General features: G+C 43.0%; 1 protein-coding gene across 1 annotated transcript in view; it reads right to left on the bottom strand.

Moving 5' to 3' along the window:
• LOC126199334 (putative phospholipase B-like lamina ancestor) overlaps positions 1-26,537 on the bottom strand; it is a 155,719-nt gene that overhangs the window by 78,040 nt on the left and 51,142 nt on the right. The window contains exon 2 of the mRNA XM_049936195.1: positions 586-752. The gene's annotated coding sequence lies outside the window, so the exon portion shown is untranslated. The remainder of the gene's footprint in view (positions 1-585; positions 753-26,537) is intronic.

Raw genomic sequence — 26,537 nt, 5'->3', positions numbered from 1 at the left:
TCACCACACGAAATTCTTTTTTGTCCATTTTTTGACAATCACTCGACTTCCTTGATTCACACGAATGCCAAACACAAAGAAATATGCCAATATGGCTGAAACTTGATGTGCGTTCTTTCCAAAGATGCTACTAACTAAACATGACACGCGCCAGTGGTGCTATCTCTCGGACTTTGCACGGACTTTTCAAACGACCCTCGTACACGCCTAGACAAAAGTGGGAGCTAAAGGAACTGTTATTTTTCACAGGGCAACAGCAGCTTTCGGAATGCTGCTGACACAAACTTAAGAATGATCGACACACAACTTAATGCAGAACGCCAACTGAAGATGAATGAAAACCAACACTGCGTCTTAGAACAAATAAAGCATAAAAAAGAGGCTGCATAGCCATTTAACTGCAGAATCACTCTAGCTGTATCCAGTTGAAACCAAACGAGTCACTTCTGTCGGTTCCAATCCAGCCTCTTGCGGCGGGTCAAAACAATTAACACGATCACGTTACGCCATCGCGAAGTCCGCACCACACACGGTGCAATGAGAGCAACAAACACGTTTTGCGCATTGAAGCGGTTTGGTACTTACCCGAAGAAGAAGAAGATTTTGGCCAGAAGAGAGGAAGCCCCAAGAAGATGTGTCGTCCAGGAACGCTGGGTTCATATACGGCGCTATAGTGTCCTCACCCCATCGAACAGGTTGAGTAGCTGCGCTCCCAACAGGTAAACGTTTACGTGCGGAGTCTCAGCAGGCACCTGGAACCCAAGGCATAAATCAGTTAGCGCCGCTAGGCAAACACCCCTCCAGCCAAGGACTCCCCATCTTTATGGCCGACACAAGCGCGGCGCTTATATATCACCCACTTGCTGCGCTGCATCTAAAAATAAAAAGAAATACAACGTATTTTTTATATTTTCCATCTTTGAAACTCCCCCTTCAGATTGTTGCTATAACTAAGCATATGCCCCAACAGAATTCGTCAGTGGGAGGCGCGGTTTCTTTCTGACGTCATGTTCCATTGGCAACAAAATATTATGTACACGATCGCGCCGGAGCTGTATGCGAATATTTCTGACACGGCTAGCAAATTTAAGGACTATGGTTCAATGCACCCGTGTTTTTCTTGGTGGTGTACATACCCGATTTCAACAGAGATATCTTTTCAGTACACACACTAAGCAAAGATGTAAAAGTAGTACCGTATCCGGAACGACGTAGAAACAACAGACGCTTGCTTACTACTCCACATGCCTACTTTTTACGTCTGCATGCCTTTCAGTGCACCTTGCAATTCTTCCATTCGTACAGCCATTCGGTTATAGATTTCAGTAGATCCCATAATAAAAGAAGAATACTGTATTAACTAAAACTATGAATTACTTCTTAGTGCTATTGTGATTACGCCAGTTAAATTCGCCATTAATGGGCTACGCTGACAGATGATGTCTGTTACACTAACGAAATGCAAATTTTTCTCTTCAAATTAGCTTCCAAACCGAAGCACACTATTTTTAATGTCATTAGTTTTATTATTGTCGTTATTACTATTGCTTGGCCGTGAATATGCTCAAAAGCATAATTACCGGTGCCAATTCAGAAACAATGTCACAAATTTGGTTTACACGCTTTCAGAATGAAAAAAAAATACTGCCTGGTTAGCAATTTATTTTTATACATCAACTGTTGCAACGCTTTTCAGCAGACTGTACTACATAATTGTATGTACATGGTACTACGTAGCAGATAACGTGAAACATGGTGCACCGGTTAGTTCCGTCTTCTAGAATCTATTGATGGCAGTATGCCGAAACTCGTTAAAACAGTTGATGTGCCATTCATACTGTCCTTCAATTGAATCTGAATGGTACATCAACTGTTTTAACGAGTTTCGGCATACTGCCATCAATAGATTCTAGAACACGGAACTAACCAGTGCAACATGTTTCAGGTTCTCTGCTACGTAGTACCATGTACATACCATTATGTAGTACAGTCTGCTGAAAAGCGTTGCAACAGTTGACGTATAAAATAAATTGCTAACCATACAGTATTTTATATATATATTTTTATATATACAGGGTGGTCCGTTGATAGTGACCGGGCCAAATACCTCACGAAATAAGCATGAAACGAAAAAACTACAAAGAATGAAACTCGTCTAGCTTGAAGGGGGAAACCAGATGGCGCTATGGTTGGCCAGCTAGATGGTGCTGCCATAGGTCAAACGGATATCAACTGCGTTTTTTAAAATATGAACCCCATTTTTCATTACATATTCGTGTAGTACGTAAAGAAATATGAATGTTTTAGTTGGACCACTTTTTTCGCTTTGGGATAGATGGCTCTGTAACTGTCACAAACGTATAAGTACGTGGTATCACGTAACATTCCGCCAGTGCCGACGGTATTTGCTTCGTGATACATTACCCGTGTTAAAATGGACCGTTCGCCAATTGCGGAAAAGGTCGATATCGTGTTGATGTATGGCTATTGTGGTCAAAATGCCCAACGGGCGTGTGCTATGTACGCTGCTCGGTATCCTGGACGACATCATCCAAGTGTCCGGACCGTTCGCCGGATAGATACGTTATTTAAGGAAAAAGGAAGTGTCGAGCCACATGTGAAACGTCAACCACGACCTGCAACAAATGATGATGTCCAAGTAGTGTTTTAACCGCTCTCGCGGCTAATCCGCACATCAGTAGCAGACAAATTGCGCGAGAATCGGGAATCTCAAAAACGTCGGTGTTGAAAATGCTACATCAACATCGATTGCACCCGTACCATATTTCAATGCACCAGGAATTACATGGCGACGACTTTGAACGTCGTGTACAGTTCTACCACTGGGCACAAGAGAAATTGCGGGACGATGACAGATTTTTTTCACACCTTCTATTTAGCGATGAAGCGTCATTCACCAACAGCGGTAACGTAAACCGGCATAATATGCACTATTGGGCAACGGAAAATCCACGATGGCTGCGACAAGTGGAGCATCAGCGACGTTGGCGGGTTAATTTATGGTGCGGCATTATGGGGGGAAGGGTAATTGGCCCCCATTTTATCGTGTGCAATCTAAATGGTACAATGTATGCTGATTTCCTACGCAATGTTCTGCCGATGTTACTACACGATGTTTCATTGCATGACAGAATGGCGATGTACTTCCAACATGATGGATGTCCAGCACATAGCTCGCGTGCGGATGAAGCGGTACTGAATACAATATTTCATGACAGGTGTATTGGTCGTCGAAACACCACACCACGGCCCGCACGTTCACCGGATCGGACGTCCCCGGATTTCTTACAGTGGGGAAAGTTGAAGGATATTTGCTATCGTGATCCACCGACAACGCCTGACAACATGCTTCAGCGCATTGTCAATGCATGTGCGAACACTATGGAAGGCGAACTACTTGCTGTTGAGAGGAATGTCTGTACACGTATTGCCAAATGCACTGAGGTTGACGGACATCATTTTGAGCATTTATTGCATTAATGTGGTATTTACAGGTAATCACGCTGTAAAAGCATGCGTTCTCATAAATGATAAGTTCACAAAGGTACATGTATCACACTGGAACAACCGAAATAAAATGTCAAACGTACCTACGTTCTGTATTTTAATTTTAAAAAACCTACCTGTTACCAGCTGTTCGTTTAAAATTGTGAGCCATATGTTTGTGGCTATTACAGCGCCATCCATCCCAAAGCGAAAAAAGTGGTCCAACTAAAACATTCATATTTCTTTACGTACTACACGAATATGTAATAAAAAATGGGGGTTTCTATTTAAAAAAAAAACACAGTTGATATCCGTTTGACCTATAGCAGCGCCATCTAGCGGGCCAACCATAGCGCCATCTGGTTTCCCCCTTCAAGCTAGACAAGTTTCGTTCTTTGTAGTTTTTTCGTTTGACGCTTATTTCGTGAGATATTTGGCCCGGTCACCATCCCTGTTTATATATATATATATATATATATATATATATATATATATATATATATATATAGTGATTGCTGTGAAGAGCCTGGTCGCATTGACTTTTCTTTTATTGTATGTGGCTGCTGTGAGAAAAAAAGTTTGTATTCATAGTTAAATAACACTTCAAATCTTTGTGACCACTACAGGAAATAAACAAGCCATGGTTCATGAGGACACATCTGGACCGATCCACGATTTCTACCATCATAAGACTCCGCCTCAATCATGCCTCTTTCCCACAACATCTACACTCCTGGAAATTGAAATAAGAACTCCGTGAATTCATTGTCCCAGGAAGGGGAAACTTTATTGACACATTCCTGGGGTCAGATACATCACATGATCACACTGACAGAACCACAGGCACATAGACACAGGCAACAGAGCATGCACAATGTCGGCACTAGTACAGTGTATATCCACCTTTCGCAGCAATGCAGGCTGCTATTCTCCCATGGAGACGATCGTAGAGATGCTGGATGTAGTCCTGTGGAACGGCTTGCCATGCCATTTCCACTTGGCGCCTCAGCTGGACCAGCGTTCGTGCTGGACGTGCAGACCGCGTGAGACGACGCTTCATCCAGTCCCAAACATGCTCAATGGGGGACAGATCCGGAGATCTTGCTGGCCAGGGTAGTTGACTTACACCTTCTAGAGCACGTTGGGTGGCACGGGATACATGCGGACGTGCATTGTCCTGTTGGAACAGCAAGTTCCCTTGCCGGTCTAGGAATGGTAGAACGATGGGTTCGATGACGGTTTGGATGTACCGTGCACTATTCAGTGTCCCGTCGACGATCACCAGTGGTGTACGGCCAGTGTAGGAGATCGCTCCCCACACCATGATGCCGGGTGTTGGCCCTGTGTGCCTCGGTCGTATGCAGTCCTGATTGTGGCGCTCACCTGCACGGCGCAAAACGCTCATACGACCATCATTGGCACCAAGGCAGAAGCGACTCTCATCGCTGAAGACGACACGTCTCCATTCGTCCCTCCATTCACGCCTGTCGCGACACCACTGGAGGCGGGCTGCACGATGTTGGGGCGTGAGCGGAAGACGGCCTAACGGTGTGCGGGACCGTAGCCCAGCTTCATGGAGACGGTTGCGAATGGTCCTCGCCGATACCCCAGGAGCAACAGTGTCCCTAATTTGCTGGGAAGTGGCGGTGCGGTCCCCTACGGCACTGCGTAGGATCCTACGGTCTTGGCGTGCAGCCGTGCGTCGCTGCGGTCCGGTCCCAGGTCGACGGGCACGTGCACCTTCCGCCGACCACTGGCGACAACATCGATGTACTGTGGAGACCTCACGCCCCACATGTTGAGCAATTCGGCGGTACGTCCACCCAGCCTCCCGCATGCCCACTATACGCCCTCGCTCAAAGTCCGTCAACTGCACATACGGTTCACGTCCACGCTGTCGCGGCATGCTACCAGTGTTAAAGACTGCGATGGAGCTCCGTATGCCACGGCAAACTGGCTGACACTGACGGCGGCGGTGCACAAATGCTGCGCAGCTAGCGCCATTCGACGGCCAACACCGCGGTTCCTGGTGTGTCCGCTGTGCCGTGCGTGTGATCATTGCTTGTACAGCCCTCTCGCAGTGTCCGGAGCAAGTATGGTGGGTCTGACACACCGGTGTCAATGTGTTCTTTTTTCCATTTCCAGGAGTGTATATCGGATCAACGTTTACAGTTCACCAGCATGTGAGTGTGATCCTGAGTCGGAAGCTGATGTCAACCACATCTTATTTATGTGCCCCAAATTTGACCGTGAACGGTTGGTCTTTCTGAAGAAATTGCTGAGTATGGGCTACCATCTTCCTCAATCAGCTTCTTCTCTTTTGTGTACTAAAGACGTTCGTCTATATAAAGTGATAGTTAACTTCATCAAGAGTACTGGTCACAATCTGTAGGTTTTAATGGTGTACGTAAATTATAAATGTCTTGCTGATGGAGATATTTCAGAATTGGTGTGAATTTTAAGCCAAGGCACTTTTAATTATTTTTCAATTCAATTCAATTTTTAAAACATTATGTACAAACCTGTAAAAGTTAAGCTTTTTATTCTTGTAAATATGCATTTCTGTATGAGTTTATTCAATTATGTGTACATTGTCACTATGTGTTGCCGATGGCTAAATTGAGTACACACTCAAAGGCAAAAAAAAAAAAAAAAAACTGTTTCATTGTTGGTAAAATACGCATTATTCAAAAATTATCATGAGAACTATGCAACAGGAATAGTTACAGAATATTTAACGTCAAAAAATTAAAGCCTTATTAATGGAAATCGTCTGTAATGTAACGCCATACCCTGCCTTCATATGCTAGTCACTTGTGTAAGAGTTAATATCTGCAACAGTCTAGCTCTCGATATGATCTGCAAGCTATTGAAAAAAATTAATGATCTGAAACATTTTTGGTATCATTAAAATTTCAAAAATTTTATTTTTGGTATCGTTTGAGTGCTTAAAATTAGCTTGTATGCTGTTTGGGTTTCGCGTTACGTTCTCTTGTCATGGCTGCGTCTGCTTATTCGCTACACAGGAATGGCGGTTCTTAGTGGGACAAACATGAGTAACTTTAACATTTTTTTAATGCTTGCAGTTCGCCTTAACAATTAAAATTTTGACAGTGTATTTATTTCGGTGTGTTTTTCCTTTGCGAAAAATTTAATAGAAGGTTTCGACATGTCGGACTGGATCATTCGCTTGCCACCGTGAACCACTTAAGTCGCTTCCACTACGATGTGCTCAGCCGATGAGGGTTGCTTCTGCGTCGTATCCCGAGTCACAGCGCGTATCGTATCGCCTCAGTGAGAACCGCGCCTATCATATGCTCAGACATCGTGTCTACTCTCTCGCCTTCTGCCCTCCGCGACATTGGATGCCCCTTGGTGGCGTTGCGAGCACGTGACGCGGTAACAAAAGTACTCGTGTGAAAGCGAAGCAGACACGGACGGAAGATCACTCTAGCGAAGATACAGGCTGCAAATGTGGAAATCCATTGACATAAGACAGAGAGCAGATTAATATTGCGCAGAGCCAGAGAACGAGTATCTCGAAAACGGCGAAGCTGGTCGAATGTTCACGTGCTATTGTCGTGGGCATCTATGGAAAGAAGCAGAAGGACTGCGAAATTACCACTAGGCGCTAAATGGTTGGACGCCTACCACTCTTCAAAGAACTTGGGGTTCGGAGGCTTGTCTGCTCTGTTATGTAGGATGGATGGTGATCTGTGGCATCTCTGCCGAAAAAGTACAATGCTAGCGCACGCATAAGTGTTTCGGAGTACACAGTTCATCGTACATTGTTGAACATTGAGCTCTGCAGCAAATCACCCCTGCGTGTTCATATGTTGACCCGACGACATCATCAATTACGATTGCAGTGAGCACGGGACGATCGGGATTCGACCGTCGATCAATGGAAACGTGTCGACTCTTCGGGCGAACCATATTTTTGCTACAGCAGGTCGCTGGTCGTCTCCACAAACGCCGTCATCGAGGTGAACGGCAACTCGGTTCGAAACGTGCAGTGCACTACGGACGCAGGCTGATGGGAGCAATTTGATGCTGGAGAGGATATACGAGGGCAGTTCAATAAGTAATGCAACACATTTTTTTTCTCGGCCAATTTTGGTTGAAAAAACCGGAAATTTCTTGTGGAATATTTTCAAACATTCCCGCTTCGTCTCGTATAGTTTCATTGACTTCCGACAGGTGGCAGCGCTGTACGGAGCTGTTAAAATGGCGTCTGTAACGGATGTGCGTTGCAAACAACGGGCAGTGATCGAGTTTCTTTTGGCGGAAAACCAGGGCATCTCAGATATTCATAGGCGCTTGCAGAATGTCTACGGTGATCTGGCAGTGGACAAAAGCACGGTGAGTCGTTGGGCAAAGCGTGTGTCATCATCGCCGCAAGGTCAAGCAAGACTGTCTGATCTCCCGCGTGCGGGCCGGCCGTGCACAGCTGTGACTCCTGCAATGGCGGAGCGTGCGAACACACTCGTTCGAGATGATCGACAGATCACCATCAAACAACTCAGTGCTCAACTTGACATCTCTGTTGGTAGTGCTGTCACAATTGTTCACCAGTTGGGATATTCAAAGGTTTGTTCCCGCTGGGTCCCTCGTTATCTAACCGAACACCATAAAGAGCAAAGGAGAACCATCTGTGCGGAATTGCTTGCTCGTCATGTGGCTGAGGGTGACAATTTCTTGTCAAAGATTGTTACAGGCGATGAAACATGGGTTCATCACTTCGAACCTGAAACAAAACGGCAATCAATGGAGTGGCGCCACACCCACTCCCCTACCAAGAAAAAGTTTAAAGCCACACCCTCAGCCGGTAAAGTCACGGTTACAGTCTTCTGGGACGCTGAAGGGGTTATTCTGTTCGATGTCCTTCCCCATGGTCAAACGATCAACTCTGAAGTGTATTGTGCTACTCTTCAGAAATTGAAGAAACGACTTCAGCGTGTTCGTAGGCACAAAAATCTGAACGAAATTCTCCTTCTTCATGACAACGCAAGATCTCACACAAGTCTTCGCACCCGAGAGGAGCTCACAAAACTTCAGTGGACTGTTCTTCCTCATGCACCCTACAGCCCCGATCTCGCACCGTCGGATTTCCATATGTTTGGCCCAATGAAGGACGCAATCCGTGGGAGGCACTACGCGGATGATGAAGAAGTTATTGATGCAGTACGACGTTGGCTCCGACATCGACCAGTGGAATGGTACCGTGCAGACATACAGGCCCTCATTTCAAGGTGGCGTAAGGCCGTAGCATTGAATGGAGATTACATTGAAAAATAGTGTTGTGTAGCTAAAAGATTGGGGAATAACCTGGTGTATTTCAATGCTGAATAAAACAACCCCTGTTTCAGAAAAAAAAATGTGTTGCATTACTTATTGAACTGCCCTGGTAGATTGAGATTCTCCTGCGCTTGCATGGGACCTGTGGTAGTAATCAAAGACGTGCTGACAGCTACGAACCACACGCATCCGTTCATCTTCAATGATTTCGCCGGTGTCGATGTCATCTTTCAGCACTACAACTGACCGTGCATTGGAGCCAGAAGCGTGTTACAGTGCTTTGAGGAGCATTATAGAGAACTCACGTCGATGTCTCGGCCACCGAATCTGCCAATGTAATTCAAATGGAACTCATCTGGGTCACTATCGGAGGCAATCACTGAGTACGCAGATCAGCGGCCTTATATTTACGCGAGTTGCATGACTTGTGCATAGACACCCAATGGCACATACTTCGAGAAACCTACCAACAAACTGTCGGATCTCTGATACGCAGAATCAGTGATGTATTTCGTTCCAAAGACGGACAAACACGCTATCAAGCAGGAGGTCATCATGTTTTGGCTCATCAGTATATGTCGCATCTAACCGTAACATTCAGGTGTCTTAGACGGCACATCTCCAAATGGGACAACTCTTCCCGTGATTTTCAGCCACTCAATTTAGAAGAAACCAGTAACCCAACTACACCAAATTCTTCAAAGGGTCGAACTCCCATAACATATAAAACAGCTTCATTATTTTGTGAAGGTGCAAGCGAGGAAAAGTTGTTTGCTGGAAGTCGGTAAGTGCTCTCACTATCAAGCACTGAATAAATATGGGTAATTAGCGTTTATTTTAACTAAAAGCTAATGTTTCACGCACCTCAATGTTTATGACGTCATATCTCATGAATTCTGAATCATGCATTTATATACGAGGGCTGTTCGGAAAGTAAGTTCCGATCGGTTGCGGAATAGAAGCCACCGTGAAAATTCGATTGAAGTTTTGCACAGATGTATTGGGTCGTGTCTGTAGGACGCCCGTCGATCGCGGCAGGTCGCTCTTTTCAACTCTGAGCGCGCAGTGACCACGTGACGATGCCTAGAAAATAGCGTCTCCCGCTAAGTACGAGGGCCTGGTGAGAGATTTCGCCTGAAGTTATGCAGCCCACATAACATCACTGTCATTCGTTTCGTTCTTCATGACAATTCTCGGTCGCACTCTGCAGGGGAAATGAAGATGCTCCTGCAGCGTTTTCTATGGGAAGTGTTCGATCACCTACAACACAGGCCGTAATTGTCTCGTCCTGAGTTTCATCTCTGATCACAAGAACCGCTGGCTATGAAGACAACATTTTGGCACAGCAACGAGCTGTAGACGAGCGTAAGGAATTGTCGGAAAGTACTGGCAGCTGCCATCTATGACGCTGGTACTCGAAAGTTGGTACAACGCTACGACAAATGTCTAAGTCGGAGCGGCGACTATGTAGAGAAGTATCTGTAAGGTCTACCTAACTATTGCAAATAAAAGTTTTGATTTTCACAGTGGTTTCGATTTCGCGACGGATCGGAACTACTTTCCAAACAGTTCTTGTAATACCCCGGTATGTGTGGACACTGTTTTGCTAAATGTGTTGCGAACAGTTATAAACTAAAACTGAACGCCTGACGCTGAACTTTTATTGCATGAACAACGTAAAATTTTTTCTTCCGTCATATTGGCTGGGGAAATTAGCGATAAAATGTGTTTGAAAAGATTTTACATAACATATAAAATTTGTTAGAAGTCGTAAGTGCTCTCATTTTCAAATGCTGGATCAAAATAGTCTGGTTAATTTGCGCATGGTGAGTTACGTTGCTCAAGACAATTTTTAAACTGGGCCAATAGTTATATGAAATACTGAAAATTAATTTTTTATTACTCCTGGAAGTCATTAGATAGAAAACCTGCTACAGGAACGTGTCACCGTGTGCGTTTTATCCTTTTCGTAACACACATTTCTGACGCTGAAGCCGCACCGTGGATATTGCATTAGTCTGAAGATCGTCATATGTTTGGAACCGGTTACAACACACAAATAGCAATTGGGCTGGTTTTAAGATCGGACTTAATATAACGTTGACTTTGTTCGTGGAGTTGGACGCTGTAACTCACGAGTATTTCTGTCAAAGTGCAGTAATTATCAAAAGCGAAACTCAGTCGGGTAAAGAGACAAAATGGCAACAAAATACGTAAGTAATCGCGCTAAATGGCATTTTCCCCCTTAAAACACAACTGAGATGCCTGTATAGTGAAGGAGTACAGCCTACTTCAAATAGGTGCTTGATTCACAGATAACGTAGGGAGATCCAACAGAAAGGTAGAATCCTTGGACGCCTTAAGGCTGGATAGGCAGGGATCGTAGAATCAACAGAGATGAATAAAGTTTGGCGACGCTTTCAAGACACACTTAAGGGGACACTGTATACGAAATTCGTTGAAATTTGACATTTTCTGTTTTCTACTTCATAATGTACTTTGGACTTTCCTGAACATTTTGGTATGTAATAGACTTGGCCACTGTTTCTATGTTTCGATACAGTGTATCGATACCTGGAACTGTTTCATTGTTTCGGAACGGCTATGGTTCACTGTTTCGAAACAGTGGTGTTTCATTCCGCCCCTGTCTCGGATCTCGAGCCAGACACAGAAACTGTATCGTTGTTTCAAAATAAGACTGTTTCAGTCCACCTGTGCCTGGAACGGACTAATTGTATCGAAACAGTGATGTTTCATTCCGCTCTGTGTCGGACGAGATTCGGGCTCGGCACAGGTACTGAAACACAACATACCACTTCATGAAACACTTTCAAGAGTGTTGAAATCTTTTGACAAGCAATAGCATGAAGCTTAAGATATCCGAAAATAAAGCTTCGTTTCTAGCTGACTGTCCTATTCCGAAATGGCGTAACATCTGCTTTATAAACACTAACCAAACAATAAAACAACGCATACTATTCACATTCAAAATAATAAATATTTGAAAATCATTCAGTTAAATTACACTTTTTTTATAACATACGCTTCTCTGTTCATGTACAGAAATCCTATTAAGAAACGCAAGTAAGACTACAACATTTTAAATAAAAAAAGGCGTAGAGTGACAGTTATTAGTCACATAAATTTGATGTAGGTATAATTGCAAGCAATCTGTTTGACATATCACTGATAGTGTAATGGTGAACGGAAAGCATCGTAAATTTATAGTAACGGTTCGAAACACCTTGAAACACAAAATTTTTTTTCTGTTATATTTTGTTATTTATTCGAATTATTTGGTGTTATTTGTGAGTCTATAGTCACTGTGTCTATTATCCACAATGATTCCCTTTGTGTGCATGGAAATTAGTAGGATGGGTATATTAGCCATACTAATGGAATGTGGGAATCCCAGTAGCATATCCGTTGTTTCTGCAGTTTGCTCCCACCCCCAGTTCCGTTCGTGGTGGTTCTCTGTCTTCAGATATGGCTGTCCTCAGCCAATTGAAAAGTATGAAAGTCACACGACACGAAAGCAGCGCATTTGCTGAAGGAAATACGAAACTGCCAAGACGCCTAAGTGATAGTTTCATACTTTCTACGATATGATTAGCGCTCTCGCACCTCATTTATGTTTATGTGGACATACTTATACAGTAGACATTCAAGATGATAAAATGTGTAGATTTATTAGATTACAAAACACAAACTGTTTCACTGTTTCGAAACAGTGTATCGAAACATTACATCGTACTGTTTCATTAGTTTCGAAACAGTTACGTGTTTCAGTTTGCCCATCTCTAGTATGTAATACATTAAAATCAGACAATTGTGAGACCTTCAAATAATATTTTGAATGTTGACGTGTGACTCAAATTTCGCGGCTACGCATGTACTGCCACAGCTGAGCAGTTATATCTTGGGAATTACACAGTCTAGAAGCTGTGAATTGCTTTCTTTTGTGCCTACTGCTGCGTCTCAGAAGTTGGCATTACGAATAAACAAACCAGTCCTTTGTTTCTGACACTAGTTTTCGTGATTATCGGCTATTTTTGCAGTAAGCCAAATTCTATTCCTGTTTTATACGTAAATAAAATGACTAAGCGTAAAAGTAACTGCAAGAAACGCAAATTTGCGGTACACAGATATGTGAAACTTTCTTTCATCGAATAGCAACCTATGAAAAGCCATGTCATGCTTGGTCTCCACCTCCACCAAACACTTGTAGTAAGCAGAGGCACGCTGAATTTCCTGGCACCCTGCATGTATTTACACATCAACATTCTCTTCCTTTGGCAGTAATGGACGCAATCAAACCTATTTACAGAGATTTGGCAAATCCTGAGCTACTAAAGAAGTGTTCACGTGGGAAGACCCAGAATGTGAATGAGTCCTTCAATAATGTTTTGGGGTGCCAGGTGTCTAAAAATGTATTTTGTTGGGCTTATGACTCTAAAGCTAGCAGTGTCTGATGCTGTAATTACTTTTAATGGTGGGAACTATGAAAGACTTATAAAGTTCTGGAGAAGTTAGGGGTAAGATTTGGACAGAGCACAGCTACAGGACTGCGGGAACTGCATGAGCTTCGTGTACGTGAAGCAGAGTTAGCTGCTCAGCAAATGACAAAAGAAGCAAGAAAGAAAAGGAGAAGGCAAGCACTGGGCTGTTGTGACACTGAAGAAGACACAGACTATGGGCAGTAAAAGACGCAGAAAGGTAAGTCTGTATAAGAATTTGTAATAAAAAAAGTTTTAAACCTCAATACCTCTGAACTAAATTTTTTGCAATAAATGGCCCGTTTTCTAAAAAAGTACTGATGGTAGAGAGATGAAATTTTCACAGCATGCCAAGTGTCAGGTTCAACACATATGGAACTAGAATAATTAAAATATCCTGACTTGTTTTGTTTTTATGTTCATTTACCTACAAAATTCTGTCAAAAAATTGAGTGTTAGAAAAAGAAGATAACATGCCCCACAATACAATTTTATCAATAATTCTAGTTCAGTGTATCTAGAAAGGTGCGTTAAATAATTATGGAAAATTGTAAGTTGGTGTCTTAAAATGTTTCTAAAATAATGGGTCACAAAACTCGATAATTTAACGTTGGCGGCATAGGGTATACAATGTCCCCTTAATATTCTTCGCGTGGATCGATAACACTTAAAAAGGAAACTGTTGTTGCAGATATGTAGTTACATGGTCCATAGACCATTAGAACGATCTTTATCGAAATGATGTGAAAACTCACTTAAGAGGAAAGCTCAGTTTCTTGTGGCGTGGTTCAAATGGCTCTGAGCACTATGGGACTTAAAATCTGAGGTGATCAGTCCCCTAGAACTTAGAACTACTTACGGACATCACACACATCCATGCCCGAGGCAGGATTCGAACCTGCGACCGTAGAGGTCGCGCGGTTCCAGACCGTAGCGCCTAGAACCGCTCGGCCACTCCGGTCGGCTCTTCTGGCGTGCATGTCACCTGAATAACAAATCCATCAGGGACATTTCAACACGTTTGAAACAGCCCAGTTCGAATATTGGTGAAGTGACAAGTGGAAACGCGAAAGAACTACCACAGCCAAAACAAGAAGAGCCAGACCTCACGAACTGACGGATAAATGGTCTGCTCTGCCCAGAGTGCCTTTGGGATACTGTAGAACGCTGACTTCACTTCAGACCCCAGCGTCCATCATCACTACCACCTCTCGTTTTGGGTCTAGAGGGAGGATGGGCTGCCATTCTTCCAAAGATGTTCGGACACCTCATTGTCTCCAACAGAGATCAAGCCGCCATTAAGGAGAAAGTGGGACATACGTCATATTTGTGTCCACTAATAGGTGTCCTGATTCTTATGATCAGCCTGAGTACGAACAAATTCGCAGGGGACTGTGCGACCATTTCGCTCAAACAGTCGTATATCTCGTGGAGGGATCTGGAAGGTACGCTAAGCGATTAAGGCGCGTAGAGAGGACGCATCACATTTTTAATGGCTGGACACACAAATGAAATACGGCATAAATTTGCTAGTGTTGGTAAAAGTACCCTCTGTTGTTGTTGTTGTTGTTGTTGTTGTTGTGGTCTTCAGTCCTAAGACTGGTCTGATGCAGCTCTCCATGCTACTCTATCCTGTGCAAGCTTCTTCATCTCCCAATACCTACTGCAACCTCCATCCTTCTGAATCTGCTTAGTGAATTCATCTCTTGGTCTCCACGCTGCCCTCCAATATTAAATTGGAGATCCCTTGATGGCTCAGAACATGCCCTACCAACCGATCCCTTCTTCTAGTCAAGTTGTGCCCCAAACTCCTATTCTCCACAATTCTATTCAATACCTCCTCATTAGTTATGTGATCTACCCATCTAATCTTCAGCATTCTTCTGTAGCACATTTCGAAAGCTTCTATTCTCTTCTTGTCCAAACTATTTATTGTCCACGTTTCACTTCCATACAAGGCTACACTCCATAAAAATACTTTCAGATACGACTTCCTTACACTTAAATCTATACTCGATGTTAACAAATTTTTCTTCTTCAGAAACGCTTTCCTTGCCATTGCCAGTCTATATTTTATACCCTCTCTACTTCGACCATCATCAGTTATTTTGCTCCCCAAGTAGCAAAACTCCTTTACTACTTTAAGTGTCTCATTTCCTAATTTAATTCCCTCAGCATCGCCCGACTTAATTCGACTACATTCCATTATCCTCGTTTTGCTTTTGTTGATGTTCATCTTATATCCTCCTTTCAAGACACTGTCCATTCCATTCAACTGCTCTTCCAAGTCCTTTGCTGTCTCTGACATAATTACAATGTCATCGGCGAACCTCAAAGTTTTTATTTCTTCTCCATGGATTTTAATACCTAGTCCGAATTTTTCTTTTGTTTCCTTTACTGCCTTCTCAATATACAGATTGAATAACATCGGGGATAGGCTACAACCCTGTCTTACTCCCTTCCCAACCGCTGCTTCCCTTTCATGTCCCTCGACTCTTATAACTGCCATCTGGTTTCTGTACAAACTGTATATAGCCTTTCGCTCCTTGTATTTTACCCCTGCCACCTTTAGAAAAAAATGGTTAAAATGGCTCTGAGCACTATGGTACGTAACATCTGGGGTCATCAGTCCCCTAGAACTTAGAACTCCTTAAACCTAACAAACCTAAGGACATCACACACATCCATGCCCGAGGCAGGATTCGAACCTGCGACCGTAGCAGTCGCGCGGTTCCGGACTGTAATGCCTAGAACCGCACGGCCACCGCGGCCGGCCCACCTTTAGAATTTGAAAGAGAGTATTCCAGTCAACATTGTCAAAAGCTTTTTCTAAGTCTATAAATGCTAGAAACGTAGGTTTGCCTTCCTTAATCTATTTTCTAAGATAAGTCGTAGAGTCAGTATTGCCTCACGTGTTCCAATATTTGTACGGAATCCAAACTGATCTTCCCCGAGGTCGGCTTCTACCAGTTTTTCCATTCGTCTGTAAAGAATTCGCGTTAGTTTTTGCAGCTGTGACTTATTAAACTGATAGTTCGGTAATTTTCACATCTGTCAACACCTGCTTTCTTTGGGATTGGAATTATTATATTCTTTTTGAAGTCTGAGGGAATTTCGCCTGTCTCATACATCTTGCTCACCAGATGGTAGAGTTTTGTCAGGACTGGCTCTCCCAAGGCTATCAGTAGTTCTAATGGAATGGAATGGGGCCTTGTTTCGACTCAGGTCTTTCAGTGCTCTGTCAAACTCTTCACGCAGTATCATATGTCCCATTTCATCTTCATCTACACCCTCTTCCATTTCCATAATACTGTCATCAAGTACATCGCCTTTGTATAGACCCAGTACGTACTTCTTCCACCTTTCTGCTTTCCCTTCTTTGCTTAGAACTGGGTTTCCATCTGAGCTCTTGATATTCATACAAGTGGTTCTCTTTTCTCCAAAGGTCTCTTTAATTTTTCTGTAGGCAGTATCTATCTCTCCCCCAGTGATATACACCTCTACATCCTTACATTTGTCCTCTAGCCATCCCTGCTTATCCATTTTGCACTTCCTGTCAATCTCATTTTTGAGACGTTTGTATTCCTTTTTGTCTACTTCATTTACTGCATTTTTATATTTTCTCCTTTCATCAATTAAATTCAATATTTCTTCTGTTACCCAAGGATTTCTACTAGCCCTCGTCTTTTTACCTCCTTGATCCTCTGCTACCACGTAGGAGCGCTGAACGGTGGCAAGCGAAGTATGCTCGTAGACGCAGGCCTAAGAAGTGTCCCATCTGCGGGAGGTCACGGTCGGAATGAAACGCTAAGTAAAAGTAGTTGACACTTAGCAGGCGAGTAGAGCGAGGTAGGTCAGGGCGGAGAAAGTGAGGAGGCCTGGGCGTGAAGTAGGGTACGCACACGGCGGTAGCGCTGGCCCGTGTAGAGTGCCGGACGCGTCGGCATTCGCGCGGGCTGCCAGAACCAGGTCACCGGGGAACTGCGCGCCGGCCTCTGCCAACAACTCTCAGCGGCCTCGCCAGGAGGCACCGGCCCGTCTTCCTCCCCCACCTTGCCGCTCCAAACGCTATTTTTCTTTTTCTTGTGGAAAGAAAGAGTCACACAGCACTGTTGGCCGGGGGGCCCCGAGGGGTAGTTCAGCCACCCGAGCCAATAGGGTTTTCTTCCTCCGTGTGCAATTACCCCTTTCCTTGCGATGTTTAGAGTTATCTTTCAATTGTATCTTTAACCCTTAACTATATCTGCTAAGTAAACAATTACCTCGCGCGTCACTCTTTTGTTTACAATTCCGTTCTATAACACCGTTGCCACTCCGCTTCTATGTAATCTTAATACCGGCTGTACTTTTGAATTTTGCAGGTACGTGCCAACGGGCGATAATTATTTCAGTAGTTACGTACCAGATAGGTACAAAATCCGCCCCGCGAAACTATAAACGTTACTTTTCTTTTCTGTCATCACAAATCATTTTCAATTGAAACTTCCTGGCAGATTAAAACTGTGTGTCGGGCCGAGACTCGAACTCGGGACCTTTGCCTTTCGCAGGCAAGTGCTCCACCATTTGAGCTACCCAAGCACGACTCACGTCCCGTCCTCACAGCTTTACTTCTGCCAGTACCTAGTCTCCTACCTTCCAATCTTTACAGAAGCTCTCCTGCGAACCTTGCAGAACTAGCACTCCTGAAAGAAAGCATATTGCGGAGGCATAGCTTAGCCACAGCCTGGGGGATGTTTCCAGAATGAGATCTTCACTCTGCAACGGTAGAAGTGAAGCTGTGAGGACGGGTCGTTAGTCGTGCTTGGGTAGCTCAGATGGTAGAGCACTTTCCCGCGAAAGGCAAAGGTCCCGAGTTCGAGTCTCGGTCCAGCACACAGTTATAATCTGCCAGGAAGTTTCATACCATCGCACACTCCGCTGCAGAGTGAAAATCTAATTCTGGCATTTTCAATTGTTTTACACGGAATGGGGCGAAAGATGATCAAATTGTCGAGCAGCTGTTAACTAGTGAAGACTGCCGATTCATTGGATACACCATACTGTTTTCAAGATGCAGCCGAGTTTAATAACAGTGATACAGAAATATCTGATCAAGAAAATATCAATTAGATGACGATGAAGAAGCAGAAAAAGAGAATGTTCGCGAAGTAAACAAAGAAGTACTAAGACAATATGGCTAGTTTCACAGAATAAAAAGGTTGTAAATGAGAATAGCAAGATGGTGCACCGAGATTTTGTCAATAAGAAAATCGATCAAATCAAACATTTAAGAGGGGAAAATGAGTTTCAAAATTTGTCTAGTGTTTTTCAGACTGTATTGGACAAAGTCTTTTGGAAAAATTGTGAAAATGATAGCAAGACAGACGAATCTGCATCCCAATTCCAAGCGGGACTGAGTCAACCAAAAAAAAAAAATGAAAAGTGTCACGATGCCACGCCGTAAACATGCAAAAACTGCCAAAACATGATTCAAATGTCAAAAATACGAGTGCAAAATGCATTCCATTGACAAGAACGTACGTCTTGATTGTCACGAACGAAAATAAGTGCTCAGTTGATTTGTTCGTGTACCTGCTGTCACTGCTTTTGTTCAAAACCATTGTTTAATTTTTTCTTTGTAGCTTACTTAACAGATCATTATTTGATCTCACAACATGTTTCTGGACATTGTTGAAGTAGAGTTTCCTTGTGTTTTCAGTTGATTTAAAAAATTCTGTTTAAGAGTCCAATGTTAATGTAAGAGCGTTAATTGTTGGTAATATTATGTTTTCTTTTTTAATCATTCGATGCATAACAATGGTCTTTTACAGCCAACAACCTCTCATTTTATCCATAAATTGTCTTAAAATCAGTTTATTTTAGTTGATATCCCCTGTAACCGTCGAAAAGACAATTGACTTTCTTCAACAAAAATATTATTTGCTGCAAGATAAGTTAATTATTTTCTTTTATTAATTTTGTAACTCTACACGCGTAATGCATCAAAGGGATCTTTTAGAACCATTACAAAACAAGCCGTCTTTCGAACAGTATATTTGTCATTTATCTGAATGGCACATTAAAGTAGCAAGTTTGTGATAACAACTATCGGTTCCGCCAAGTAATACCCTTTTTCGATAGGCTTAGAAGTACTGTAAAAGCTAAAACTGACTACTTTTTTTTGAAAGTAAGTGTATCTCTCAAAGCCAAAATAGTTTCACATGAGCGTAAGTGTAGTTTCGCAAACAGAATAACTACGTAAGTTGTTTTTATTCTTTACTTTGAACATGGATATCATACTAGCTGCAAGTGACAAAAGAATATCATCTGAAGCCAGCACAAGTGACCGAATTGTTCAGTCAATTAATATTGAATGGCTTGAAGATGAAACTCTTTTTGACTAGGGCGATAGCAATGATGCAGAGATTGATGGGCCAAAGAGTAATGAACTCGCAACTTCTAGCTTCCAAAGTGAAGCAAGCAGTGAAAAAGTAAATGATTCAGATTATAGAACTGCTAATTTCCTTGTCGGTAATGATGGAACCCAACTGAGTGAGTCACTGCCTCCAATGAGCAGAATACAAGTATACAGTATCATGCCAATTTCTTCTGGTCCAGTAAAAGGTAGTGTAACAAAACAGGAAGGAATTTCCACTAGAAATGAAAGCGTAATTTTATCATCATCTTCTTGATATGAAAGACAATTTGACAAGCCTACGACATTATGTGGCCAAAAGTCATCTGCATCACAACACCAATGTAGACAACGTAAGCACAAGGCACCAATGTAGACAACGCAAAAACAAGTGAGAGAAAGTCTTATCCCAGAATGAACGTAAATCACAAAATCATTCACTTGACCAGAAATTACGTATATGAGTTGAAAGAGACAGTCAAGAAGATGGAATTTTGTCTTATGGACAAGCGTATTAGTTGCAGTACCAATAAATGTCTCGTGATTCTCTTCACTGAAACTTCCACTACATATGGAGACAAATCGGATGAAATGAAATTTCTTTTCCCAATTGGAGAGGAGAATCAGCAGCCCGCACTTCCAAGAGCCACGGTACGCCTCGCATTGTTGGGATTCTTGATTGAAATGAGTTTAGGCAATTAACAGAATGGGAGGTAGTTTCATATTTCCTTAATTTCATATTTTTGGGATTTGTATTATTGTTAGCATTTCTTGCAATTCGGAGCCATTCTTTTGCGTTAATTATTTTGTCAATGTATAGCAGTCAGATTTCGTTGAGCTTGTATATTGTGGGTAATAAATGAATGTGTTAAGTTTGTCTTTGTCAGGAAAAATTCTGTACATCGGTGTTTAATTAAAAGTAATTAAAGACGTAGTTTCAAAATTTTCTGGCGCCGATCAGTAAAACTGAGAGTTGGTTATTCAATCTTAAGAAAATTATAAACATAATTTGTATAAATGCATTTCGTATTATACCGAAATAATGGTCACAGTATCATAATAAATACTTTTTTTATCCATTCCGTGTAGCAAACCCCTTCAAAATTTGATAGTGCTTTCAATACATATATTTTGTATGTGTTTTAAGGTAGAGGTCTTATAGATCCCTCTCATGCATTATTGCATGTTCTGTCACTCATGCATCGAAGGGTTGATAAAGATTGATTTTTCATAAATAAAACTCGTTATTTTATTGTTTGTTTAACAACAGTTTAGAGAAACATATAAGTAAATAAGTTTCAGATGGTTTCTGTTTTTGGGGTCGAAAAATACCCTATGAAGTTACTAACGTCAGTCTAAATACCGTGTGTAGTTAAGGCTTAACTTGCGAATGACGGTCACGTATGAGGCCCGCGACGTTTATACACCTGATCATGCGTGTAACACTGCCTGAGATACGTAGCCGACTTCACGAAAATAGATAGCTACATTTTTCTGCAGCTCCGAAGTGACTGATGTAGGGTTTATCCACACACACACACACACACACACACACACAGACAAATAGCGTGCTCTCGTGCGTTGGAGATGGAGCCTTCGTTTACGTTCGTACACGCTGGGTATAAAGTAGTAAAGGAGTTTTGCTATTTGGGGAGCAAAATAACTGATGATGGCCGAAGTAGAGAGGATATAAAATGTAGACTGGCAATGGCAAGGAAAGCGTTTCTGAAGTAGAGAAATTTGTTAACATCGAGTATAGGTTTAAGTGTCAGGAAGTCGTTTCTGAAAGTATTTGTTTGGAAGTGAAACGTGGACGATAAATGGTTTGGACAAGAAGAGAATAGAAGTTTTCGAAATGTGGTGCTACAGAAGAATGCTGAAGATTAGATGGGTAGGTCACATAACTAATGAGGAGGTATTGAATAGAATTGGAGAGAAGAGAAATTGTGGCACAATTTGACTAGAAGAAGGGATCGGTTGGTAGGACATATTCTGAGGCATCAAGGGATCACCAATTTAGTATTGGAGGGCAGCGCGGGGGGTAAAAATCGTAGAGGGAGATTCAAAAATGGCTCTGATCACTATGGGACTTAACTGCTGAGGTCATCAGTCCCCTAGAACATTAGAACTACTTAAACCTAACTAACCTAAAAACATCACACACATCCATGCCCGCGGCAGGATTCGAACCTGCGACCGTAGCGGTCGCGCGGTTCCAGGCTGAAACGCATAGAACCGCTCGGTCACACCGGCCGGCGTAGAGGGAGACAAAGAGATGAATACACTAAACAGATTCAGAAGGATATAGGTTGCAGTAGGTGCTGGGAGATGAAGAAGCTTGCACAGGATAGAGCAGCATGGAGAGCTGCATCAAACCAGTCTCTGGACTGAAGACCACAACAACAACAACGCTGGGTAATGGACTTAGTCGAATTAGGTCCCACGATGCAAAGGAATCAGGTTACGAAATCAGACGTCGAAAGTAGTAGACAGGTTTTAACATTTGGGAAGTAAAGTGTGAAGCCGATCGAAGTAGAAAGCGGTGCATTGCAATTTGGAAAAGGTAAGAAAAACTTTTGTGAATAAAAGACATTTTTTTTAATGTTCGATATTAATTTAACCATCAGGGAGTACTTACTGAAGATACTTTTCTGGAGTGTAGGCCTGTAAGGTAATAACACGTGCCGGCCGGAGTGGCCAAGCGGTTCTAGGCGCTACAGTCTGGAACCGCGCTGCTACTACGGTCGCAGGTTCGAATCCTTCTTCGGGCATGGATGTGTGTGATGTCCTTAGGTTAGCCTGGTTTAAGTAGTTCTAAGTTCTAGGGGGCTGATGACCTCAGAAGTTAAGTCCCATAGTGCTCAGAGCCATTTGAACCATTTAATGACAAGTAGACGATAAACATTTCTGACAAGAAGGGAACAGAAGCTTTAGAAATGTGATGCTAAAGAAGAATGCATTTAAGTAGATGGGTAGATCGAGTAACTAATGAAGACGCACTGTGTCGAACTGCGAAGGAAAGCGATGCAGAGTATGTCACAACTTGACTAAAAGAGGGGATACGTAACTAGCAAACATCCTGAGGCATCAAGGAATAGTTAATGGCAAATCAAGGGAAGTGGGGGGCTGATGACTACGATAGCGTGTCGTCGGTTTCCTTAGGCAGATTGTGTGTGGGTGGGAGGGGGCGGGGGGGGGGCTCTTTTATGGAAGCAGTTTGGCGTCTGGGAGCTACTACAGTCCTTGTGATGTCGAGACGGCCGCGCGACGCCGACACGTGGGGCGAGCGTGCAGCTGATAAAGAGTAGCGCCTGGGCGCACGTGTCTGTGTGTGTGTGTGTGTGTGTGTGTGTGTGTGTGTGTATGTGTGTGTGTGTGCAGACTGCAGGCGGCTGGCGCCACCGCCGCTGCCACAGCGGTCCGCGCGCTGAGCTCAGGTGATCCTAATCGTCCACCGTCTGTGAAAACAACCAGCTCCGCACCGTCTGTCCCGTGAAGCGGCTTCAGCTGTTGTCTGGGTTTGAGCTGTGCTGTCGAGTGAAGTTTCCCATTCGCAGGACCGGGTTTGAAATACCCGCCCACAATCTGATATAGGTTTTCCATGTTTGCCATAAATAGCTTAATGCAAATACCGGAAAGATTCATTTGAAAAGGCCGGCCGAAGTGGCCGTGCGGTTAAAGGCGCTGCAGTCTGGAACCGCAAGACCGCTACGGTCGCAGGTTCGAATCCTGCCTCGGGCATGGATGTTTGTGATGTCCTTAGGTTAGTTAGGTTTAACTAGTTCTAAGTTCTAGGGGACTAATGACCTCAGCAGTTGAGTCCCATAGTGCTCAGAGCCATTTGAACCATTTTCATTTGAAAAGAACGCGGAAAATTTCCTTCTCTACCGTTGCACAAGTGGGCATTTCGTGTTGTAATTAGTTTCGTTTCACTACGTTTTCGATGTCTGACACAGGTCAGTGACCAGAGCAGCAATATTCTTGCAACCGTATTTAACTTGCGCGAGCTGGACGAGCTTATTAATTTGATCCAAGTAAAAAGTGGAAACTGAAAACTTTCAAAGTGCCACATCTAACATTTCTCAGGAGAATGAAAAAACAATGCATCTCTCATTGTACCTAACTTATTTGTATCTAAAAGAACTGAGAAGATATTCTGATACCACAGAATTAAGCTGCTCACCGCATCATCGCAAAAAAATGAAGCAAACTAGAAAATAAATACATTCTAAGTGCCATACCAGAAAACTGGCTGTTTCTATGAGGGAATAAGAAAATTTTTACGAGGTGATTCTTGCAGAAAAGAAAAAGCACCGTTTCAAACTGGTAATTTCATATTCAAAAGGCTGCTCACGTTCATATTACATTTATTGTTGTTTACATTATTTGTTGGAAAAAATAGCCAACAGCACACGCAATTTAAAAGTGTACAGGCGTTTGAAGATTTATCTGTTGGTGCCGAACAGCTAACGGGGGTATTTGTGTAAATAAAAAATATTATTAGCCTTTATTATTCTCTGCAAGAATCAACGTGTATCACGTACACAGGCACGGTCTCAAGTATGTCAGTTTTCGACAGAGTAGCAGGAAGAAAAGTTTTAGTTCCAAGTGCCAGTAATACTGAGACAGTGTGTTTCATTTCTGATAACACAAAAGCAGAAGTACAATAGTTGTTCTTTAACTAGTAGAACAGTCATCAAAAACCAATTTTCATATCTTTTAAATTTCCGACCCCCACAGAGAAGCACAGCTTGACATTGCGCTATCTACTAACGCATTTCTCCACGGTTTGGCGCCTGGATCAAGTCTACGGTCATGCAACAGAGTACGGACAACACAACAGCATTGAAAACGCGTTTTATATTAAAAAACACACTTACAGAGTTTTCCATTTGCCCTCCTGAAGTGTTGACTTGACTCACACGCGGCCAAAACACGTCGTCTACAACTCATATCGTCACTGATGGAAATGACGTTCTGCAGTCCCCTAGGACGGATTTCTTGAGGAAAATTTCATTTCAAAGTAAAAGCTTGAGCTGAATAAAGCCTTCATGAAGAGCGTTGGACCGCGCAGGGTAGCCGAGCGGTCTAGGGCGCCTTGTCACGGTTCGCGCGATACGAATTTACCGACAACCATGATGTACTCACCAAAACAACCGCAGTTTATCCTTTCTTCTACCGCTCTCTACTCAAGCATCTGACGGAAAGACCATACAAAAAGTAAAAACTTTTAGGTAATTAAGAAGCTCGGAGAAATAAAAATGGAAACCATGTGGAAGAAATAAGAAGCAGAATATGTAGGGTAAAAGAGCTTTCGAAAACGTAAAACTTCAGTCCGGAACCGCTCTGCTGCTACGTCGCAGGTTCGAATCCTGCTTCGGGCATGTGTTGTCCTTAGGTAGTTCTAAGTCTAGGGGACTGATGACCTCAGATGTTAAGTCCCATAATGCTTAGAGCCATTTGAACCATTTGAAAGCGTAAAAGGTTTGTTGACTCCATAAAGAATTCCTGTAGAATTAAGGAAGAGATTCGTCAACTCTTTTTCTGAAGTGTAGTATAAAGGCGTATCAAAGACAGTCATAACGGAAGAGGATAAACACGTTAACAGTTCTCAAATGTGCTTGCGAAGAAAAATTGTAACTAGTGAAATTGAATAACAGAACTGCGAATGAATAAGTACAGGGTGATTATAACCAAAGTATTTGAGCCACTGTCGATGGAAAACTGTTTACCGTATGGGTACCCAACTTTATAGGAGCGATGTTCAGACTGGGTACTGCGTTGTCATTAGTGTTAGTGTAATGACTTACCGTTAGGCGCCGGTATTGGTACGGCGACATAGGTTTGAAACAACCATGAGTGTGCATTGCAGTTGTAGACAATCAACACGTGTCTAGACAAGGTGAGCAGGACTTTACTCGCAAAGCTATTTTTTCACAACAACAGTAACAATGCTACTGCTCTTGGCGAGTAACGACGCGTTAAATGAATACGGAGAGATCCTCTTTCCGTACCGGGGTTTAAGAACATAACTGGGAAGTTCTAATTCTTCTGGTGGCCGCCGACGGCCACTTGCGCCATACACTGTTGCAGTTACTACTGCCATGACAGAATGCTGCACGCAATGTGTGATCTTGAAGCAGTGCACGAACTGTGTCACGACAGCTGGACATTAGGTGGTCCATCATTCAAAAAGTGCTGCGAACAGTTCTGAGGCGGTTCCTGGCTGTCGTGGATGCAAATGGTCGTCACAGTGAGCAAAATTTGTTACCTGCAAGGTACGCAGTTAACAAACGTTACCCTCTCACGCGCAAATTAAAGTGCGGTTTTTTTCAGTGGTTTATTCGCCATTGTCCTACGATCACTCGGTTTTCGTGGAGGGCTCTCTCAAGCAGCGAAAGTTTGATTATAACCACTCTGTATTTATAAGAATAGAAGAAACAAGCCAAACTGGTGCGAAGGATAAGAGTGAGGATAGCATCTTGGCTGGGACACACACAGCAAAGAAATTGCCTCCATTCGGCAATGAAGAGTCGGGGAAAGATTGCAGGGTAGACAGGGAGAGGAAGAAGAAGACTCGCGATTATGGGTGCCATTAAAAATGGACGACGTTAGCGGCAGATTAAGGAAGAGGCATAGAAGAGAGGAGAGTGCAGAGCGTCCAATCACTGCCTGTCTTAAGACAAATATACCAAAGAAGAAGACCCTTGTGGACAGCGCTGACTTTCTAGAGATGGTCTTAAAATAGCCCTTGTCGTTTATTTGTGCTTGGTGAGCGGCTTCGGTTAGACAACCTTCGTGAGGGTCCGCAGTGAAGTGTCAGCTTTACCATACTCGGTGAA

This window comes from Schistocerca nitens, chromosome 1 (genome assembly GCF_023898315.1).
Source record: "Schistocerca nitens isolate TAMUIC-IGC-003100 chromosome 1, iqSchNite1.1, whole genome shotgun sequence".
In the NCBI taxonomy this organism is placed as follows: Eukaryota; Metazoa; Arthropoda; class Insecta; order Orthoptera; family Acrididae; genus Schistocerca; species Schistocerca nitens.
Note: the sequence above shows the minus strand (reverse complement) of the source record. Positions and strands in the feature narration are given on the sequence as shown.